Genomic DNA, 21,159 nt, shown 5'->3' with positions numbered 1-21,159 from the left:
ACAGAGAGAAAGAGAGAGAGAGAGGCAGAGACACAGGCAGAGGGAGAAGCAGGCTCCATGCACCGGGAGCCCGACGTGGGATTCGATCCTGAATCTCCAGGATCGCACCCTGGGCCAAAGGCAGGCGCCAAACCACTGCGCCACCCAGGGATCCCCTGGTCATTGCTTCTTAAACACAAACTGTGGGTGGGGGCGCTTAGCTGGACCGAATTTCAGAAAGAAAAAAAAGGTGTACTTAAAAAAGCAACACTACAGCTTTAAAAACTCAACCTTCCCTTGCGGAATCCTTGAGTAGAACTGAGATCATGGCATTCCATCCTTCCCACCCCACCTCATCCTGCAGCCCCACAGTCTGTCCTCCTAGAGACCCAGTACCCCAGCTTGAGGAGCAGGGTTTGGGGAAGCTGGGCTGAGCAGGTGACTTATTCACTCTGTCCTTGCACTGCCTGGTGGTCCGAGCCCCTCTGTCTCTGTCTCTTTCTCTGTCTCTCTCAGTTCTCAGCTGGGCTGGTGTACTTGGCCTTCAACAGGAAAGACAGAGGAAGAAGCTCAGGGGCTGGGTGGAGAACAAGAGAGAGGGACACCCACCCGTGTCTGGTCTCCTTGAGCAGTTCCCCAAGGAGCTAGGACTCCCCTGCCTTCTCACCCCTGAGGGGACAGGTTCCCCTGGGGGAGCCAACTGGGTGGGGGGAGATAGGGTGAGGATGGAGGGGCCAAGCCCCTGCTGTGTTGCCAATCCCATTTCTTTTTCATGCCCTAACCTCCTCCCCTAGCTGACACCTTGAGTTCTACAGGAAACAGGAAACCTGGTTTAGCAGACATCCCCTTGGGACCAAGGAGTGGCCGGGCTTGCTGCTAGTTAGCCACAGGCCCCCCTGAGGTTCTGCATCATGGATGAACAGCAGATTCCCCAGAGAACTCTTGCCCCCAGAGACTCTGGCTGGCAGCCCTGGTACCTTGAGAGCACGTATATACGTTCCTCCAACCTCTTAGCAGATGCCCTTTGCAGGCATGAAAAGCAAGAGCACGTCGAGCTCCCTTTCGGAGTCTCTTAGGCAGCGCCTAAAACTAAAGACCAAATCCGGGAATGGGCGCTGGCTTGGTTTCACCCAACAAAAGGTGGGCCCTGCCATGTTCGCCCCACTGGAGGGCACGAAGGCTCTGGAAGCAGCAGAGGGTCAACTGGGAGCCGCCCTAGGCCTGTGGCAGGCGTGGTGTTCACATCCAAGCACAGAGGTACCTAGCAGAGCAGTGGGGTAGAGGGATCGTTTATCTTCCTGCGGATGACAGACATGAGCTTTGGCCCGGGGCCCAAACTTCTTATCCTTGAAAAACACATTTTACAGATTGCTGGCAAAAACAGCCAACCCAGATTAAGCTGCCAGACCTGCCTATTTTCGATCTTCCTCCTACTCCCCTTGCAAAAGCAAGAGATAAAGATTTTCTAGGATGCTTCTTCCCTTGTCTTCCCGGAAAGACAATGAGAGCAACTGGGAGACAGCTGGGGGCTCTGGGAGGGCTTTGCTGCCCCCCAAAGCCCGGAGGCCCCCCCCCCCCGAAAGCTTCGGGCCAGCTCAGTACCAAGGAAGGAATTTGCATTCTGGGGGGGGGGGGGGTCTTCAGTTTCTGATAGGATTCCTTCAAATGGCAGATTCCTGAGGATATTTAAGGATTTATTTACAGATGGTTAACTCACTTGTCAGAGGAGTTGAAGGGCAGAGAAATTTTGGACTGACATTTTGGGAGTGCCACCCTCAAGGAGGGGTGGAGCAGAAAGACTAGGTGCTTAGGAAATGATAATGTGAAGCAATGGGACATGCATTTGTTCCAAAGGCACCAGTTTACCATCTCCGGTGTAAAAGCCCAGATGTATTGCTCTACTTTGACTACATAATTAATATTTCAGGGACTGGCAATCCTCGGTGGTCGCCAAAACATTTTTCTAGAAGCCACCATGTAAACTGGATCATCATAAGACAGGTTTTTGCAGAGTGGATTATAATGTTTTATCACGGGACCCAGGTCATATAAACTTGGAGCTCCATTCCGGATTCGGGACTTGACATCAAATACATCAGATAGGATTTGATGAGTTCCGTTAGAAATGCACAAATAAATTAGCTTTTGACCTCCGTGGACATCATACTCAGTAACATCATGCTCCAAGCACAGTAAAGTGGGTGTGAAGGGACCGCGTGCATCCCAGGGGTCTCCTGTTACTCCTCCTTGACTAGGTGCTCCCGCGTGACGACTGACTGGAGAGACCGTAGATGGTCATCGCACTGAACACCAGATAGGGAAGGCAGCTGGTGGTCCCTGAGTTCAACAGATGGGGAAGTGGGATCCTAAATGCACAGCTGGTTGGAACCACAGCAGGAACTTACGTTCTGGGTTTCCTCTCTCTCCCTAAGCACAGTCACTTTGAAGCGTAACGTGTGGTTCCGGTGAGATGGTGGGCATTTGCTGGTTTTCCCTCTTAGGGGATGGGGTGCTGCTTTAAATGCACCTATATTCTAGCCCCCAAACTCCATTTTTGATTGCTACTTCTAATTTTTTTTTAAGTAAGCTCTACACCCAAGGTGGGGCTCCAACGCATGACCCCGAGATCAAGAGTCGTTTGCTCTACGGCCTGAGCCAGCTAGGGTGACCCTGGTTGCTGCTCCTAAATCAAAATGCCTTTCTATGTTTCTATGAGGACACCGAGGGCTATATAAAGGTATAAAAGATAATTTTAATAATGAATTACACAGAAGAAAAGTGCAAGGCATGTTACAATACTAATGTGATCTGAATCTCTGACATTTAAAATAAACATTTACTTGACAATACACTTATTAGTTTTTTCTAGAATTTAAATGAGCCTTTTGGAACCAGATTTTTTTAAAATAAACTGTAAAACTGTCCCTAGGGAGCCTTAGCTGACACCTTTTTTTGTTTCTTTCCTAAAGTTCCCTGCCAAGGTTTTCAAAATCATTTCCCTGACCTTAGAGCTGCTGGAAGTGCAACTTGACAGTTTGTTGACAAGAGCAGCAACACTTCACACTTCATTGGAAAGCCATAAAAGCATGTTCCAGGTCATTAATTGAGACTTTTAAGAGGAGTTGCTAGCAGCATTTGGGTGATGGGATTAAGGACAATTTCTATTACGGTTTTCATGGCCTTAAAAAGTAAAAAAAGATTTAAAACATGGATTTCAAATGTGCAAAATGTAATTAAAATTCTTCATTCATGGCACACTGTCATCACTGGCACATGCATGGCCCTCTTCTACTTCATATTATTTTTCTTTGCTAATAAATATCTGCTGGAACTAATGCCTAAGCAGGAACCAGCATATCACCAGCATTTTCCCTTGACCTAAGTAAGGATGACTCCTCTGTCCCTGCTCTCTGCTTCTTACAAAGGTTATTCCTCTCCTAAATTCAGTGTTTGTCTTCCCTTTGGCTTTTGAAAATTAATTTTACCAAATACGCTCATACACCCAAATAAAGACATAATTGGGCTTGCTCGGTTAGTAAAATTAGTATCACACTGCATTTACTCTTCTGTTATTTTTACCCAAAGTTGTTTCTGAGACATCCATGTGGTAAGTAAAACTGTAGTTCATTAATTTTCACCTCTGTATTATACTTCATCGTGTGACTCTACCAAATTTCACTTATGTTTTCTGTTGCCAATAGATAGTTGGGTTGTTTCTCTTTCTTTTTCTAATACAAACTTTCTGGCTGTGAACATTCACCTATCTTATATCACACAGGTGTCAGTTTCTGTGGGACCAAATGCCTAGATGTGGAATTACTGGGTCTTAAAGCATGAACAACTTTTTTTTTTTTTAATTTGAGAAAAAGTTTCTTTCTTTCTTTCTTTCTTTCTTTCTTTCTTTCTTTCTTTCTTTCTTTCTTTCTTTCTTTCTTTCTTTCTTTCTTTTCTTTCTTCTTTTTTTTTAAAGCATGAACAACTTTACCAGATGACAAACTCTTTCTCAAAGTGGTTATATTAATTTACATTTCTACCAGCAATGTGATCACATTGATTCACACTCCCTTCAAACTTCATGTTACCACACATCATTTTTATTGATAGTTGTACAATGATCTCTCTGTGTGGTTTTAATTTACATTTCCCCAGTTCTGAGGTTGAGAATGTTCCATGTTTATCCGCTGTTATCTCTTTCCCTTTTTGTGAAAGGCCTGTTTGGATCTTTAGCACAGTTTTCTATCAGGTCACTCTTCTTTTTTATTTGTTGGTAGGAATCTTTATATATTCTGCATGCTAATTCTCTGTGTTGTCATAACTTCTACTTGTTTCTTTACTGTATGTTGATGACCTGTTTTGATGACTCATTTCAATGTCTCTGAATTCGTTAATAACATGTTTTATAAGGACGCCTGGGTGGCTCAGTGGTTGAGCGTCTGTCTGGCTCAGGATGTGATCCCAGAGTCCCAGGATTGAGTCCCACAACGGGGTCTTTGCATGGAGCCTGCTTCTCCCTCTGCCTCTCTCTCTGTGTCTCTCATGAATAAATAAACAAAAATCTTAAAAAAAAAAAAACACCACTTATTGTTAGTGTGTTAGATAGAGTAACCCCATGAGATCACAACCTGAGTCGAAATCCAGAGTTGGACGCTTAACTGACTGAGCCATCCAGACACCTCTAAGATCGGATCTTAGTGAGACTTTTGAAGTCTCATGTGACATTCTGTTTTCATTCCACTGGCCAGACTTAGCCATCAAGCCATCACATGGCTGCAAGAGAGGCTTGGAAATAGTCTTTTAATTGGGGGGCAAAGGGCAAATGGAGTTGTGTTAATTTAAGATAGAAAGGTAGAATGGATATTTGGTCTTTATCACATCTTGGGGATGTTGTCCAGAGACAGTTAGGTGAGTATCACATGCATATCTTGCAAGACAGAAAAATGCCTCCTAAAAATATCTTTCCATGAAATTATAAAAACAAATCAACACTATAAAAACGCTGCAAGCTATTTCTTTAACCCACAAGTCAACCTTATCTACTTCCTGATCTTAGAGCTCCAATCTGGGACAAACCCAAGACTCTTCTCTTGTCAGAGAGGGAAGAATAAAAAGCATATCACTTCATTTATTTATTATTTATTTATTATTTATTTGTTTGTTCATTTATTTTAAAATGCTCAAAGTGGAAGCCCCTGGCTGGTTCAGTCAGTGGAACGTGTGACTCTCGATCTCAGGGTCATGAGTTCAAGCCCCATGTTGGGCAGAGAGCTTACTGAAAAAAAAAAAAAAATGTTCAAAGTGGAATTACTAAGACCAAAGGAAAATCTTCATGGTAGGAATGAACATTTGAAGCCTTAACCAGTTTTAATTCCCCGTGCCACTTGTTACCCTACAACACCTGCTTCCTTATACGTTGAAGGCCCTCCACCAGCCCAGGAAGCTAAGACACTACCCTTGGTAAGTTGTTCCCTGAAGATACGTAGTGGGAATCAAATGAGTTAATGCACAGGTACCATATCTTCAAAAAATATTTTTGTAGTCCTTGGTAGAGAAAAGGCTTAAAGAGCTCAGGTCTTTTAAGCGTATGGGGTCTAGGTCATGACATTCAAAACAATAAGTCACAGAAAAATAAATCAGAATAAGATTTCTAGGGCTAGGGCTGGGGAGCAAAGAAAGTCAGATGCTCCTGAAAGTCTCCAGGAGGTTGGAGCTCCAGTTGATGCACCTGCTAAGGACACGGTGGGTAGGAGATGACATCAATCCAGACAGTGTTGAGGATCTGAGGTCAGAGAGCACCTGTGTCTGCTTCCGGCTGGGGCAGTGGAATGGAAATGCTGGCAAAGTGTGTGTGGGTAAAGGGAGCTTGGGGTGCTTTTCAGTATCTGAGGCTTCTGAGCACAGGAACACTCAGAAGGAAGTAGTGGGAAAAGGAGAGCAAGCAGGCAGATTTGAAGGGGCTTGGGAGGTGAGGGTGAGGAAGACCCAGCTCCCAGGACCAGTTTCTGACTCCTGGAACATCTCAGTGTATTTGGTGGGAGTGGTGGTGAGGGTGGCCTCATCCAAGAGCAGATGGGGTACAAGGCCATCAGGGACAGAGGGAGCCTGTCAAGGCTATGATAATACGGAAGCTCCCCAGAATCTAAATGCCATTTTGGTGGGGAGGAGGGGGACATTTCAAAGTTGAATTAACTGGGCAGCCCTGGTGGCTCAGCGGTTTAGCGCCACCTTTGGCCCAAGTCGTGGTCCTGGAGACCCCAGATTGAGTCCCACGTCGAAGCTCCCTGCATGGAGCCTGCTTGTCCCTCTGCCTGTGTCTCTACCCCTCTCTCTCTCTGTCTCTCATGAATAAATAAATGAAATTTAAAAAATAAGTTGAGTTAACTGAGTTTAATCTGAAACAAATGAATTTACCAGAAACTTATCTAAGATTACCTTAATAAAGCCTCAAAATGGATATGACGAGCTATAGCAAATAAACAGGTTACATTTTTACACCCCTGTGTGTGGAGAAAATATTTTACTTTTTGCAATTTCAAAACTCTAGGGGTGTATTGCAAAATATCCCAGCAGAACATAGATTCCTTCACTGCAGGAATAGTACATTCATTATATTTGTCTCCCAGGTGGCTAGCAGAGTGGCCTAGCGCTTAGCAGATTCTTAATCAATATTTGTTGGATGAAATTGTTTTCCAGAGAGGTTATTAGCCACTTCTGCTTCTACTTTAAATGGTATGCATCTACTTATTTAATCAATCTGAAATTTATTTGTGGGAATAACATGAGAACCTAACTTACTTTTCCCCTAAATGTCCAATTTTCTCAATATCAATTATTGAAGGATGCTTCCATTTTCCATTGATTTCTGACATTTCCTTTTAGTCTAAGTCATTATTGATAAGAGGGTATATTTCAGGGTTAACTATTGTACTGCTAGTTACAACATTAATAAACTGCTTAGATGTTCCTCTTAAAAATAACAATTACTCCTCAGCTCAAAATCCTGCAGAGTCCTCATTTCACCAAGAGTGAAGGCCCAAGTCCTCACAATGCCCTTTAAGACCCCTTAGGACCTGAGCCCACTATACACCCCTGGCCTCATCCCTTACTACTTTATCCCATCCATGCTCAGCCCAGTCTGGCGACCTTGGCCTCCTCGCTCTTCCTTGGAATTTTAAAGTGTGTCACCTTAGCTAAGCAGGAGCTGCATGTCCCAGAATTCGCTCCCCTTCCTCTTTGCGAGAGAACTTGGTGTGAGATCTGCAAGGCAGCAGTGGAGCAGCAGCCACTGTGCTGTGAAGGCGGGGACGGAGGGCCCAGGGCAGGGCCCAGTGTAGGGTGTGCGTGCTGTCGCTGGCCTGCTGGCTCTCTTTGTTGGTGATGCTGTTGCCAGATCTTCATCTTCTCCGAGTTCTGAGTCAGGTGTGTGCAGCTCTGCAGCTCACCTGTACAGGTGAGGTGGAAGCAGAGAGAGACAGAGTGGGTTCTGGTTTGGTTCCACAGGTTCTGGCTGTTCTTCTGTTTCCTGTGCCCCCTTGATTCCCACTCACCTTTCCTTCCTGACTGCTAGTCCTGCTCGTCTACCATGACTTCCTCATAGGACCAGGTGAACAGGCAACCTTCTCTCCCAGGCTTTGGAGAAGAAAGCAGCTCCCCAGACTGCGTGAGGCCCAACCCTTTTAACAAATCCCCTTGAACTCTGATACACTTGCACATGTGAGACGTGTTCCTACCTTGGCACTTTCTGCTGGAGCTCTTCCCTCCGTTTGGAGGCTGCTCCCTGGTGACCTTAGGGCCAACACCCTCACTTCTTTCAAGTATTCACTCTACCTCTTCAAAAAGGCCTGTCTTAACCACCTAAACATTTTAGTCTCTCTTCTCCAAACCTCCCTCTGAAGTTTTGAACCAGCTTTCTCTTTTCTCCTTTGTTTCTGTCACAGGATTTTACATAACTGGCTGGTAATGCACCTTTTATATGTACTGAGATTACGTGCATTCTTTGTTTTTTGCCCCTCCCTCGAAGATGTATGTACTATGGGGCAGCCCGGGTGGCTCAGTGGTTTAGTGCTGCCTTTGGCCCAGGGCATGATCCTGGAGACCCCGGATCGAGTCCCATATCGGGCTCCCTGCATGGAGCCTGCTTCTCCCTCTGCCTGTCTCTGCCTCTCTCTCTCTCTCTCTCTCTCTGTGTCTCTCATGAATAAATAAATAAAATCTTTAAAAAAAATGTAAGTACTATGAGGAACTTCATCTGTTTGGGTTACTGATACAAAGTAATATTTAATAAACATTTGTTAAATGTATGAAATATTAAAGTATTATGTTTATATATTTAAGTAATTATGGGGAACATAAAAACATGTCCTATACTTAAAAAACAAAAAGTTGTGACACTTGAAGGAAGGCAATAACTGGTCTAACAAACCAATACAGGACTTTTTGCTGTATGTCCGTGTTTCTGCTGGTAAATCATCTAATTTTCCCAGCCAGGTACCATAATTAACTGCAACTAAAACCTCATACATATATATAGGTAATTTTCTTTTTTTCTCCAAAGTAAATTATATATATAAATTTGATTGTGATGCTTTGCTCCTCAAAGCAGCATTCCACCTGTAGAGAATGAATTACTACATGTGTATGTGAAGGAAGCGAAGGCAGAGCTAAGTTCCTACTGTCACTAGTGCAGTCAGAGAAAAACATTGTCACTCAATCCTACTGCAGGGACCAGAGTGGTTGTGAGGGCAATGAGGAGGTTGAGAAGAAGGTGGGCTAGAGAGAGGCAGGAAGCCAGGAGGAGAACAGCTAGTACCTTGGCTTGAACAAGACGGTGAACATAGGAAGGGAGCAGAAAAAAAAAAAAAAAAAAAAAGGAAGGGAGCAGAGTGAGATGCTGGTGATTAGACAGTAAATAGTGAGTTGAGCTGAGAAGAGCCATAAGTGCTTCTATTCACAGCCATTGTCTATAAATCTTACTGGGCCCATATTACTATGCATTTTTTTCTCTCTTAAATGTTATTATGCAGTATTTGACACATTTGAAAGAGTGTATGCAACATCTTTCATTATGAAGTTTAATAATAAATCAAATATACATGAATCCACCACTGAATTCATGAACTAGAACATTATCAGTGCTTTTGAAACCCCCATGTGCTCTTCCTGGATCCCAATCTCCTTTTCTCCCTCCAAGGTATCACATTTTGAATTTTAGGTTTACTATTCACTTGCTTTTTAATTTTTATTTAATTATTTGCAGAGAAAGAGAGAGCACAAGCAGGGGGAGTGGCAGGCAGAGGGAGAGGGAGATGCAGGCTCCCTGAGTAGGGAGCCCGATGCGGAGCTTTATCCGAGGACCCTGGGATCATGACCTGAGCTGAAGACAGATGCTTAACTGACTGAGCCACCCAGGCACCCCTCCCTTGCTTTTTGAGAAACCAAATGTTTAGCCATGTATCATTGTATACCCACAGAGTAGTTTGCGTTGCTTCTTTCTGAGCTTAATATAAAAATAGTATCACATCAATAGTTTTCCATGATTTGCTATTTTTACTTTGCATTGTTTCTAAGATAGACGTGTTGTATATGGATGTAATTTATTCATTTTCACAGCAGTGAAGTCCCAAACTTTAATATAGTTGAGTTTGTCAGTTACTTCATTTACAGTGAACACTTTTTGCATCTGTTTGAGAAATCCATCCCCACCCTAAAGACTAAAAGATGTTGTTCCACAGACTGTTTTAAATTTTTTCAAGTTTTACCTTTCACATATAGGGTTCTGTTTTTTTAAGTTTTATTTACTTAAGTAATCTCTACATCCCATGTCAGACTCCAACTTATGATTCTGAGATCAAGAGTCATAAGCTTTTCCAACTGAATCAGCCAGGTTGCCTCACATTCAGGTTTTTAACTGGTCTGAAATTGATTTTAATTATAGTCTGAGAGAGGAATCTAATTTTTTAAAAATAAGGATAACCAATTATCCCAATGTCAAACATTAAAGAGTTCATACTTTTTCTACTCAATCGTTTATCCAAACGTTAATTCAACAAATATATACCGATCACCCATTATATGCTAGGCATTTTGTTTACACTGAATCTGCAATATCTTCTATATCATGTATCGAATTTACATATTTTCTTTTACATATTGCATAATTTGTCTTAATTATTTCTTTTATTCTATTGATCAGTTTCTCTCTCCTTCACATCATACCATATTAATTACAATAGCTTTATTTATTTATTTTTAAAGATTTTATTTATTTACTCATGAGAGACACACACAAAGAGAGGCAGAAACACAGGCAGAGGGAGAAGCAGGCTCCATGCTTGATCCTGGAACCCGAGGATCACGCCGTGGGCCAAAGGCAGACGCTCAACTGCTGAGCCATCCAGGTGTTCCGACAATAGCTTTATACTAAGTTACTAGTTAATCTACTCCAGGAGTGTCTTGGTTATCTGAGGGCTTTTGCTCTTCCATAAGAATCAGTTTGTCAAGATTTTCCATAAACTTTGGGATTTTTATTGTAATTGAATGAAATTTGCTTATTAAACAGAGCAGTTTTCTTGCCAATAATCTTGCATATTATTAGCTTTATCTCTCACTTCCTAATCTTTTGTTACTTTAGATTATATATTTTCTTAAATTACGTTTTATAACTTTTACTGTACATAGAAATGCAGTTTTTGTATATTGATCTTATATTCAGTTATCTTCCTTTTTTTTTTTTTTTCAGTTCTCTTCCTAAACTATAGTAGTCAGTTGGTAGATCATTTTGCATTTTCTGTGTGGATATATATTATGTATTAATAACAGCTTAGTTTCGGGCAGCCCCGGTGGCACAGCAGTTTGGCGCCGCCTGTAGCCTGGGGTGTGATCCTGGAGACCCGGAATCGAGTCCCATATCGGGCTCCCTGCATGGAGCCTGCTTCTCCCTCTTTCTGTGTCTCTGCCTCTCTCTCTCTATGTCTATGAATAAATAAATAAATAAATAAAATCTTAAAAAAAAAAGCTCACATTTAAAAAAAATAACAGCTTAGTTTCTTGCTTTCTTATATTTGTATTTTTCTTTCTTGTCTTATTGCATTGGCTATGGTCCCCAGTACAATGCCATTTTATTTTTATGCACTCCATTCCATTTGTTCTCCTCTCCATTCAAATCTCTACATCTCCTCTCTCCTCATTCTCAGTAGATGACCTTGCTTAGTTTATATTCAGAAACAGGTGCAGGGCGCCTGGGTGGCTCAGTCAGTTAAGCCTCCGACTCTTGATCTCAGCTCAGGTCTTGATCTCATGGTCATGAGCTTAAGCCCTGCACTGGGCTCCACACTGGGCGTGGAGACAACTTAAACAAAAAAATAGAAAAGAAACAGGTGCAATCAAATAGAAATTCTTGTCTCATTGCCAAAATCTACAAACAAAACTTTAAAAATTCTGATTTTCTCTTCTAATAGAATGGATGAACTATGTTTGCTTTCACCAACATCAGTCTTTCCTTTGGATATCAGATCCCTTCTTCTCTTACATTCTCCAGGACTCAGCTCTGCAGTCATTCCTCCTCTCCTTGTATCATCAATTTTTTTTTTTTTTTTTTTTTTAGTCTTAACATAAATCAATCCTCTCAGCTTACAAACATTCTTTACGGGTGCCTGGGTGGCTCAGTCAGCTGAATATCCAACTCTTGATTTTGGCTCAGGTCATGATGTCAGGGTTATAAGATCAAGTGCTGTGACTCACTCTGCACTGAGAAAGGAGTCCGCTTGAGATTCTTTCTTCCTCTCCCTTTGTCCCTCTCCCCACTGCATGCTCTGTCTCTCTGAAATAAATAACATGCTGTAATAGCTTAAATCTTAAGCACAAAAAAATGCCCCACACCCTCCTTCAGCTCTTCTACCAGTTCTCTGCCCGACTTTATAGCAAAACACCTCAAGAGTCATCTATACTTGCTAGTTTACACTCTCATCACAAATCATTCTGTTGGGACTATTCACATTAGGATGTTCCCAGAACTCCACTGAAATGGCCTTAGCCAAAGACAGTACACTTCCACATTCAACTGCAAAGGTTGATTCTCAGTCCTCATCTTACTCAATCTCTCAGCATTGACAGTTGATCGTGTGTGTGTGTGTGTGTGTGTGTGTGTGTGTGTGTAGGAGGTATAACTACATGGGGTTTGTGTATTTATTCATTTATTCCCTCTTTTTTCTAAGAGGTAAAGGATTTGGTTGTATGATACAGATACATCTCTATTTAAACCACAAAAGGATGGTTTTGTTATTTGTAATAAAATGTATTCCTTGCTGATTTATATAGTTTTCTTAAAAATCCCAACAAAAGAAACTGTAGAAGTAAACAGTTATGAGAAGCAAATAGTACAATGGGAGGAAAAACTGAATTGAGAGTCAATTACTTTCCCTTTGGGACTACAGTAGATGTTACTTCCACTTTCAAGCTTGCTGCTCTTTAGATCTCATTTATAAAGTGACTAAGTTGTATCTCTAAAGCAATGACTTTTAATCTGATCATGGGCAAAATCAGGAGCATGCACACAACTTCTGATTTAAATGAAATTATACACTATTTGGTTTGAGTTCCTGAAAAAGGAAAATTTATGTCAAAATGATTTCCACACCTTGATGATTTTTCCAGCATATCTGATCATTGTGCTATAAGTGGGAAGAAAGCAATTACGTAGAAAGAACACTCATTTTCTCTACTGATCTTACCTCCCCTGACTAAAGATGTAGTTTGGCAAATAAGAAAATAATAATTGCTGCTTCCCATAAGATGTACTTTTCTTTTCCCTCTTTGTCTCATTAAGAACAATTAAAAACTTGAGAGATTATGTATAAAACAATCATAAGAAATTTCTGAAAGATGGAGAGATGACAAAACAGTGGCCAGGGACCTTGGGATCCAAGGAACACAATACAGTGGTGGCTTCTCCGGATTTTCTTTTTACCTCATACATCTCAAACCTGGAGCTGAAGAATGTGGCAATTGGGAACGCCAAAAGGTGCAGACAAAAATAAGAGAAAGAAATAAGTCCCAATAAAAGCTGGCTCTCAAAAAAAAAAAAAAAAAAAAAAAAAGCTGGCTCTCTCTAGTCAAAGGTCAAAGGATAAGAAAAAAAGGCAGCCTAGCAAGATAGAAAATGTTTAGACAATAACCTTCTACTCCAGCCAAATAGCACAGAAAAAACTGTGGCCCTAGCAATATCCACATCAGGAAAGTACAATGAAGAACCTAGAGTTGTATCCATCTGAGGTGATCAAGGAGGGGCCCTACCTCTGTCTGCTGGAACAGGCCTGCTTTGACACTTCAGAGGAGGCCTGTTAAAACAGAAGGCTGATGTAGGCACCAGAGTCTCATAACATGGTGCCCAAAATGTCCAGGTTTCTAGTAAATATCATTCATCACACCAAGAACCAGTTAGATCTTCAACTGAATGAGAAAAGACAATGAGAAAACTGAGATGATAGAATTAATGATCTGACAAAGATTTTTGAAGCAGTCCTAACACTAATGCTTCAACAGCAATTATAAACATTCTTGAGGCAAATAAAAAAACAGCAAAAAAGTAGAAAGTTTCAGCAAATAAACAACCAAATGGAAATTTTATTTTTTTTTAAAGTTTATTTATTTAAGTAATCTTTAAACCCAATGTGGGGCTCAAACTCACAACCCCGAGATCAAGAGTCACATGTTCTTCTGATTGAGCCAGTCAGGTGCCCCCCCAAATGGAAACTTTAGAACTGAAAAATACAATACCTGAACAATGGATGGAGTCAACTGGAGGATCAAAGACACAGAGGAAAGAATCAGTGCACTGGAAGACTGATGTCACACAACATCTAGAGAGAAAATAGGCTATAAAAAGCAAAATAAGAACAAATCTGAGGCCTGCAGAACTATAACAACAACAACAAAAATCTAACATTTATGTCATGATCGTCCTAGAAGAGGAGAAAGAGGGCATAGCTGAAAAGTACTGGAAGAAACAATGGCTGAAAAACTCCCTAAATTTGGCAAGATATAAATCTTTAGATTTAAGAAGCTAAGCAAATCCCAGAGAGGTAAACTTGTTTTGCCCAATCTTTTTTATCATTATTTTATTTTTAATGTATTGTATCCTATCTATTTGTGCTTCAGTTAACATACAGACCAGTAATAAAATTAATAACCTAATATATAGGGCAAACCATAGAACACCACACTGAATAAAATATACATTCTTTCAAGCACATGAAACATTTTTGACCATAAACTAGGTCAAAAAAGCAAGCCAAAATATTCCAAAGAGGACTGATCATTGTAGAGACTGCAATGCAATGACCTTAGAAGCCAAAAAAAAAAAAAAAAAAAAAAAAAAAAAAAAACCAACAAAACAAAACAAAAACTAGAAAACCCCATTTTGGGGAACATATTACCAAATAACCAATGGATCAAAGAATTGTAATGTAAAATGTGAACATTTAGAACTAAAATGATAAAGATACTGCACAACATGGAAAACTTGTGGGATAAAGCTAAAACAGTGGAGAATATAACATCACAAACATGTATATAAGGTTGAAAAATTAATAAGCTAAGGGCCCATTTCAAGCTGGGGGGGAAAGAAAAACAGCAAAGTAAGCCCAAAGAAAGTAAAAGGAAAGGGCTAATGAAGATGAGAGCAGAAATTAAAGAAAAAAAAAAAAAAACTAGCTAGGCTCAAGAAAGTAAAAACTTATCCTTTAAAAATATGGATCAAATTTCATGCTAAAAAATTTGAAAACTCAGATGCAATGGAAAAATTCCTCAAAATATTACTGATACAAGAAAAATTTAAAAATGTAAATGTCCTATAATCACAATTAAGATTGAGACAGTAATTTAAAAATCCCTGGATGCTTGGGTGGCTCAGCGGTTGAGTGTCTGCCTTTGGCTCAGGGTGGGATCCTGGAGTCCCGGGATCGAGTCCCACATGGATTCCCACATCGGGCTCCCTGAATGGAGCCTGCTTCTCTCTCTGCCTATGTCTCTGCCTCTCTCTTTCTGTATCTCTCATGAGTAAATAAATAAAATCTTTTAAAAAAATAAAAATTATTTTCACACAAAGAGAATTCCAAGCCCCCATGATATTACTGGTAAGCTCTATGAGATATTCAAGGAATGAACACTCCCAATTTGTATAATTATTCCAGAGTAAAGAATAAAAGCAAACATTTCTTGACTTATTTTAGATAACCAGGGAAAAGTATTTGTGACACATATAATAGAAAGGAATAGTATCCAGAATATTATGGAACTTTACCAAATCAGTAAGAAAAAAGGTAGAAACAAAAAAAATAGTAATTTTACAGAAAGAAGAATAGGAACATTAAGAAGAGATGCTTAGCCTCATTCATAACCGGGATGTTAAAAGCAGTGTGAAATATTTAAAACTCACCAAATTGGCAAAAATTGAACACTGAAACAACTCCAAATGTCCCTAAGACTATGAATCAATGGGTTCCCTCATCCACTACCAGAGAAAATGTAAACTGGTATAAACATTTTGAGAAATGGTTTGCATTACGTAAGTTAAACAGGCATATATACCCTACAACTCAGCAATTCACTGTATCACTCAGAATGGCAAAAGTTCCAAACAATCCAAATGCCTACCCATTTGGTATATTTACACAATGAAATTATACCAGTGAGGATTAATAAACTACAACTAAATTCATCGACAGAGATAAATTTCAAAAAAATGTCCAAGAAACATGTCCAAACTTGTTTTTATAAACTTTAAAAACAGCGATCAAAACCACATTTTAAAAAGATTTTATCTATTTATTCACGAGAGACACACAAAGAGAGGCAGAGACACAGGCAGAGGGAGAAGCTGGCTTCCCACGGGGAGTCCGATGTGGGACTTGATCCCAGGATCACGACCTGCGCCAAAGGCAGACGCTCAACCACTGAGCCACCCAGGTGCCCCCAAACCACATATGATTTAAGATAGTAAAAGCTGGGAACCCTGGGTGGCGCAGCAGTTTAGCGCCTGCCTTTGGCCCAGGGCGCGATCCTGGAGACCCGGGATCGAATCCCATGTCGGGCTCCTGGTGCATGGAGCCTGCTTCTCCCTCTGCCTATGTCTCTGCCTCTCTCTCTCTCTGTGACTATCATAAATAAATAAAAAATTAAAAAAAAAAAGATAGTAAAAGCTATACACACATACACACACACACACACACAAAGGAAGAATTACTACAACATTTAGAATCAAAGATCCAATCAGGTAGGGGAGGTGAAAGGAGTTTGAGGGGCATTGGTAACATTCTATTTCTTGGTTGGACAGTTGTGCATTTTTGTATACTTTTGTATGTGGTGTATTTCATAACAGAACTATTTTTGAATGGTACAGTGGGTTGAATAATGGCCACCTCAAAATATCAAATCCTAATCCTTGGAGTTTGTAAACGTCACCTTGGTAAGAGTTTTTGCAGTTGTGATTAAGAACCTTGAGATGAGATCACTCCAGATTATCCAGGATGCCCCTTAGGAGGGGCAGAGAGATTTCACAGACACACGGGAGAAGGCAACGTGAATACATAGGCAACAGAGTGATGGAGTCCCAACCCAAGGAAGCGACTAATCAGTAGAAGCTGGACTGCAAGGAGTGGATTCTGAGACTCTCTAGAGGGACTGCAGCCCAGCTGACACCTTGATTTCGCAGGGGAAAACAGTTTGGACTTCTGGCCTCCAGAACTGAGAGACAACAAACTTCTGCTGTGTCAAGCCATCAAGTTGTCGTGATTTGTCATAGCAGACTCAGGAAACACATACAAATGGTGAATGGATTAGAGCTGCCTGGGAAGGACTGCAAAGGGGACCCAGCAAACTTCTAGACTTTTAAAGTAGTTTCAGTCTGCACAGCTGAATGACTTTTCCAGCAGGACTCAGCAGTCTGATGGTAGGACCAGAGAAAGCTGACAGAATGATCTGTGGTTGGGATTCTGCTAGGCAAGGAAGTCAAGAACATGGGCAGGAGGGAGGAGTCACTAGGTAGCAAAGAAAGAGGAACTAGAAGCAAAACCAGAGGAGATGGGGAGGAAAGGAAGGAGGCTCGCTAGCAGTCCTGATAAGCTCAAAGAACAGATGTCGTGGGAGAGAACTGAAGAGATGAGAGAACTGAAAAGATGTTAGGATTTGGTAGGAAAGAATTCAGACTGCAGGTAGTGTCAAGAGGTCTACGGTGTGGTTGAGGAGGTGAGTGAATGGAGTGTAACTGGAGGAGTACACGGGAAAAGCAAAGCACTTGTTGGTTCTCGAGGATGCTATTGTGATTAAGGTCCTATTCACTTATCTGCGATCTCTACTTGGGTCACATAGCTTCCTTCTCCGTTCTGATGATAGACCAATCTAAGCTGTAAAAAGACTGAAACTTATGAAAATACATTTCTTATTTCTTCAAACAATCTAGCAATGGGCACAATAGTCTATTCCTCATATAGGATAATGGCTTGAGATTCCTTTTGATAAATGACACACGAAGCTAGTTTTTCAGATCTACCCAGAAGTAAAGGATCTGCAATGGGGCTTTTTGTGGACAGGAAGCAGTTTAATATGCATGCAAATAATGCAGATTCAGGTTCTGTAGATCTGGAGTGGGGCCTGAGATTCAGCAACTGGTTCCAAAGTGATTCTGATGGCTGCTAATCAGTGGATGAATCAGACTAAATATTTTCCTCTCTAAAAAAGGGATCCTTAAAAGCATATCCCACTTGACAGGGATCTTCCTATCAAGAAAGAAGCTTCAATAGAACCAATGATGACTGTGTCACTTTGATTTTCTGGGAGTATGATGATGGCTCATGGGATTTTGATAGGGAATCAAACTGTACCTTGGAATGGAAACAAGTAGTTCATATCTACTAGAAGTCAGTTTAGTGAGGTTATAGCATATAAGACTAATATGCAAAAATAAATTACCTTTCTATGTGAAAAAATGATTACAATGGCATAAAAATATTAACTAAGGGATAAATCTGACAAAACATCGAGACTCTGTACACTGAAAACTATACAACGCTGAGAGAAACCAAAGATCTATACAAATGGAGAGTTATACCATGTTCACATGTCAAAGACTCAATACTAAGATGTCAATTCTTTCTGAATTATCTATAGGTTCAACACATTCCAGTCAAAACCCTAGTAGGCATTTTTGTAGAAACTGAGCTGATTCTAACATTCATATGGAAATGCAAGATCTCTAACAGCTAAAACAACTTGGTAAAAAAGAAAAAGCTGCAGGACTCACGCTACCTGATTTCAACACTTGATACAGTAATCAAGAGACAATATGATATCAGCCTCAGGATAGACAAATGGGTCAGTGGAACAACTGAACCACACTTACATGGACAATTGTTTTTTTTTTTTTTTTGTTTGTTTGTTTGAACAAAGGTACAAAGGCAATTAGGTGGAGGAAGGACAGCTTTTGAACAAATGGTGCTGGAACGCAGGATACCCATATGCAAAAAAAAAAAAGGAACTTTGATCAATACCATGTACCACACATAAAAATAAACTCAAAATGGACCATAGTCCAAAATGTAAGACCTAAAACTATAAAAACTTTAGAGAAAAAAATATACAAAATATTTGTGATTTGGGCTATGCAAAGATTTCACAGATGTAACACCAAAAGTACAATCCATAAGGGAAACATGATACATTTGAATCCATCAAAATTTAAAACTTATGGGGCACCTGGCTGGCTCAGTCGGTACAACATGGTACAGCATATGACTCTTCATTTCAGGGTTGTGAGTCTGAGCTCATGTTGGGTGTAGAGATTATTAAAAAAAACAAACAAACAACTTAAATGAAACAAATTAAAAACTTGTGCTCCTGGAAAGATGAAGAATGAAATACAAGTCCAACAATGGACTTGTGTCTAGACTTATCTAAAGAAGTCGCAAAACTCAGTAAAAAAAACATAGAGGGCAAATGTTTTGAGCAGATACTTAACTAAAGATATAAAAATGGCACATGAACACAGGAAAATATGCTCCCCATCATTAGCCAGAAATACAAACTAGAACCACAATGGGATCCACACCCATTAGAATGTCTAAAATTAAAAGACTGACCATACTAAGTGTTGATGAAGATGTGAAGTAACTCAACTCTGAGTTGGTGGGAATTTAGAATGGTACAACCACTATGGGATTTCTTAAAAAGTTAAACATAATCCTACCATGTGACTCAGTTATCACATTCTTAGCTATTTACCCCCAAGAGTAGCATATGTACCTAAAAAGCTGTTTATATGAATATTCACAGAAACTTTACTTGTATTAGCCTCAAACTGGAAAGAGCCCAAGTATCTACCAGCAGGTGAACATATACACCGTTTGTGGTATAACCAACAACATTCAGCACTAAAAAGAATGGGCTGTTGATATATACAACATAGATCTCAAAAGAATTATGCTAGGTGAAAAGAAGTTCCACAAAAAGAATACTGAATCTATTTATATACAACTCCAGAAAATGCAAATTAATTGTGACAAATATCCATGGCTGCTGGGAAATAAGTGGGATGGATGGGTTAGAGGGCTTACCAAGGGTCACAAGAACATTTTGGATTTGACTTATATAGATTTATTATATTGGATGTGGTGACCGTTGCACAGATACATAAAGACTTATTAAATTGTATACTCTAGATATGCATTTACTGCAGTTAATTATATCTGAATGGAAGCTGTTAAGAAACTATATTAAATATTTTTTCAAATTAGACTAGCAAGCAAAGCTTCACTTGTAATTACTATTCTTGTACAAGCAAAATCCAAATTGTAGCAGTAAGAAATTGACTCTGATGGCAGAATTATAAAATATGTCATATAATACTATTATCTTATTTTGATCAGCTTACCTGGAATTTTCAATTTGTTCCACGACCTAAGAATTGTTGATATTGATCAAATTTTATACATTACTAGCATGACCAAGATACAAGATGGTATAAATTTCTGGTTAAGTTTGCTATCCTGAAACAAAATGGTAGCTGTTGTATTTTCAAATGAACACATACTCTCTATTTTTCATAGATTTCAATGTCAATCACCATGCAACTATAATTAAAGATAATAGGAGAAAAAGGTTTAATTACCAAACAAAATGAAGAAACAAAACTATTTTTATAGATAGCATAATTTTCCATATAAAAGTAGAAGAATCTACAAATTATTAAAATTAATGAGGTTTAACAAAGTTCCCGTGTAGAAAAATCGATAAAAATCAGTTCTGTACACCAGCAATGAAAATTATAATTTGAAATGTAACTTAAATGTTATTACTATATAGGATAATAACAAAGGCTACAAGTCACATAGATGTACATTTAAATCTTTAGGTAGAAAATTGTAACTTTGATGGACATGAAAGACCTAAATGGAGAGGTACACTGTATTCATAAATACAAAGCCTCAGTATTATAAACATGATCATTTCACCAAATTTATCTATTAATTGAATGCAATTCTTTTCAATTGAAGTCCCACAAAGCTTTTTAGGAACTTGACCAAATCGATCCTAGAATTTATACAAGAGCACAGGGCTCACAATAGCTAAGACAACTGAGTAAAAATAATCATGGTGCTCTGGTGCTTATCCTATCAGTCAATAATTCTTCCTGGAAAGTTACATGTAATTATGGAAAGATAGGGCTAGATATGGTGCTGGTATAGGGCATACAGAATTACAATTAATACGAAAACTTGATATAAAACAGAGGTGACTAGAAGATGAACTTTTATTTATTTTTTTTAAGATTTATTATCTGAGAGAGAAATTCAAGCAGACTCTGCTAAGTATGGAGTCTGATGCAAGAGCACCATCCCCAGACCCTGAGATCACCACTGGAGCAGAAACCAAGAGTCAGACATTTAACTGATTGTGCCACTCAGATGCCCCTTCCCCCTTTTTTAAGATTTATTACTTTAAAGTGAGAGAGAGCACAAGCGGGGTAGGGGGGGAGAGGCAGGAGAGAAAGAATCCCCAAGCACACTCCCAGCCAAGCATGGAGCCCAAGGTAGGGCTCGATCCCAAGAGCCCTGACTGTCATGACCTGAGCCCAAACCAAGAGCTGGCTGCTTAACTGATTGAGCCACCTAGGTGCCCCTGAAAGATGAACTT

General features: G+C 40.0%; 1 long non-coding RNA gene across 1 annotated transcript; it reads right to left on the bottom strand.

The window, feature by feature from the left end:
• Positions 1–10,209: 10,209 nt before the first annotated feature.
• LOC112661494 (uncharacterized) lies at positions 10,210–20,134 on the bottom strand. Its single transcript, XR_004806692.2, has 4 exons — positions 19,898–20,134; positions 13,750–13,848; positions 13,267–13,422; positions 10,210–11,794 (listed from the first exon to the last, which is right to left on the bottom strand). It is a non-coding gene; the product is annotated as an uncharacterized LOC112661494 (long non-coding RNA).
• Positions 20,135–21,159: the final 1,025 nt, after the last annotated feature.

The sequence above is a fragment of the Canis lupus genome, chromosome 18 (genome assembly GCF_003254725.2).
Source record: "Canis lupus dingo isolate Sandy chromosome 18, ASM325472v2, whole genome shotgun sequence".
In the NCBI taxonomy this organism is placed as follows: Eukaryota; Metazoa; Chordata; class Mammalia; order Carnivora; family Canidae; genus Canis; species Canis lupus.
The sequence above is the reverse complement of the archived record's forward strand: the minus strand, read 5'-3'. Positions and strand labels throughout refer to the sequence as shown.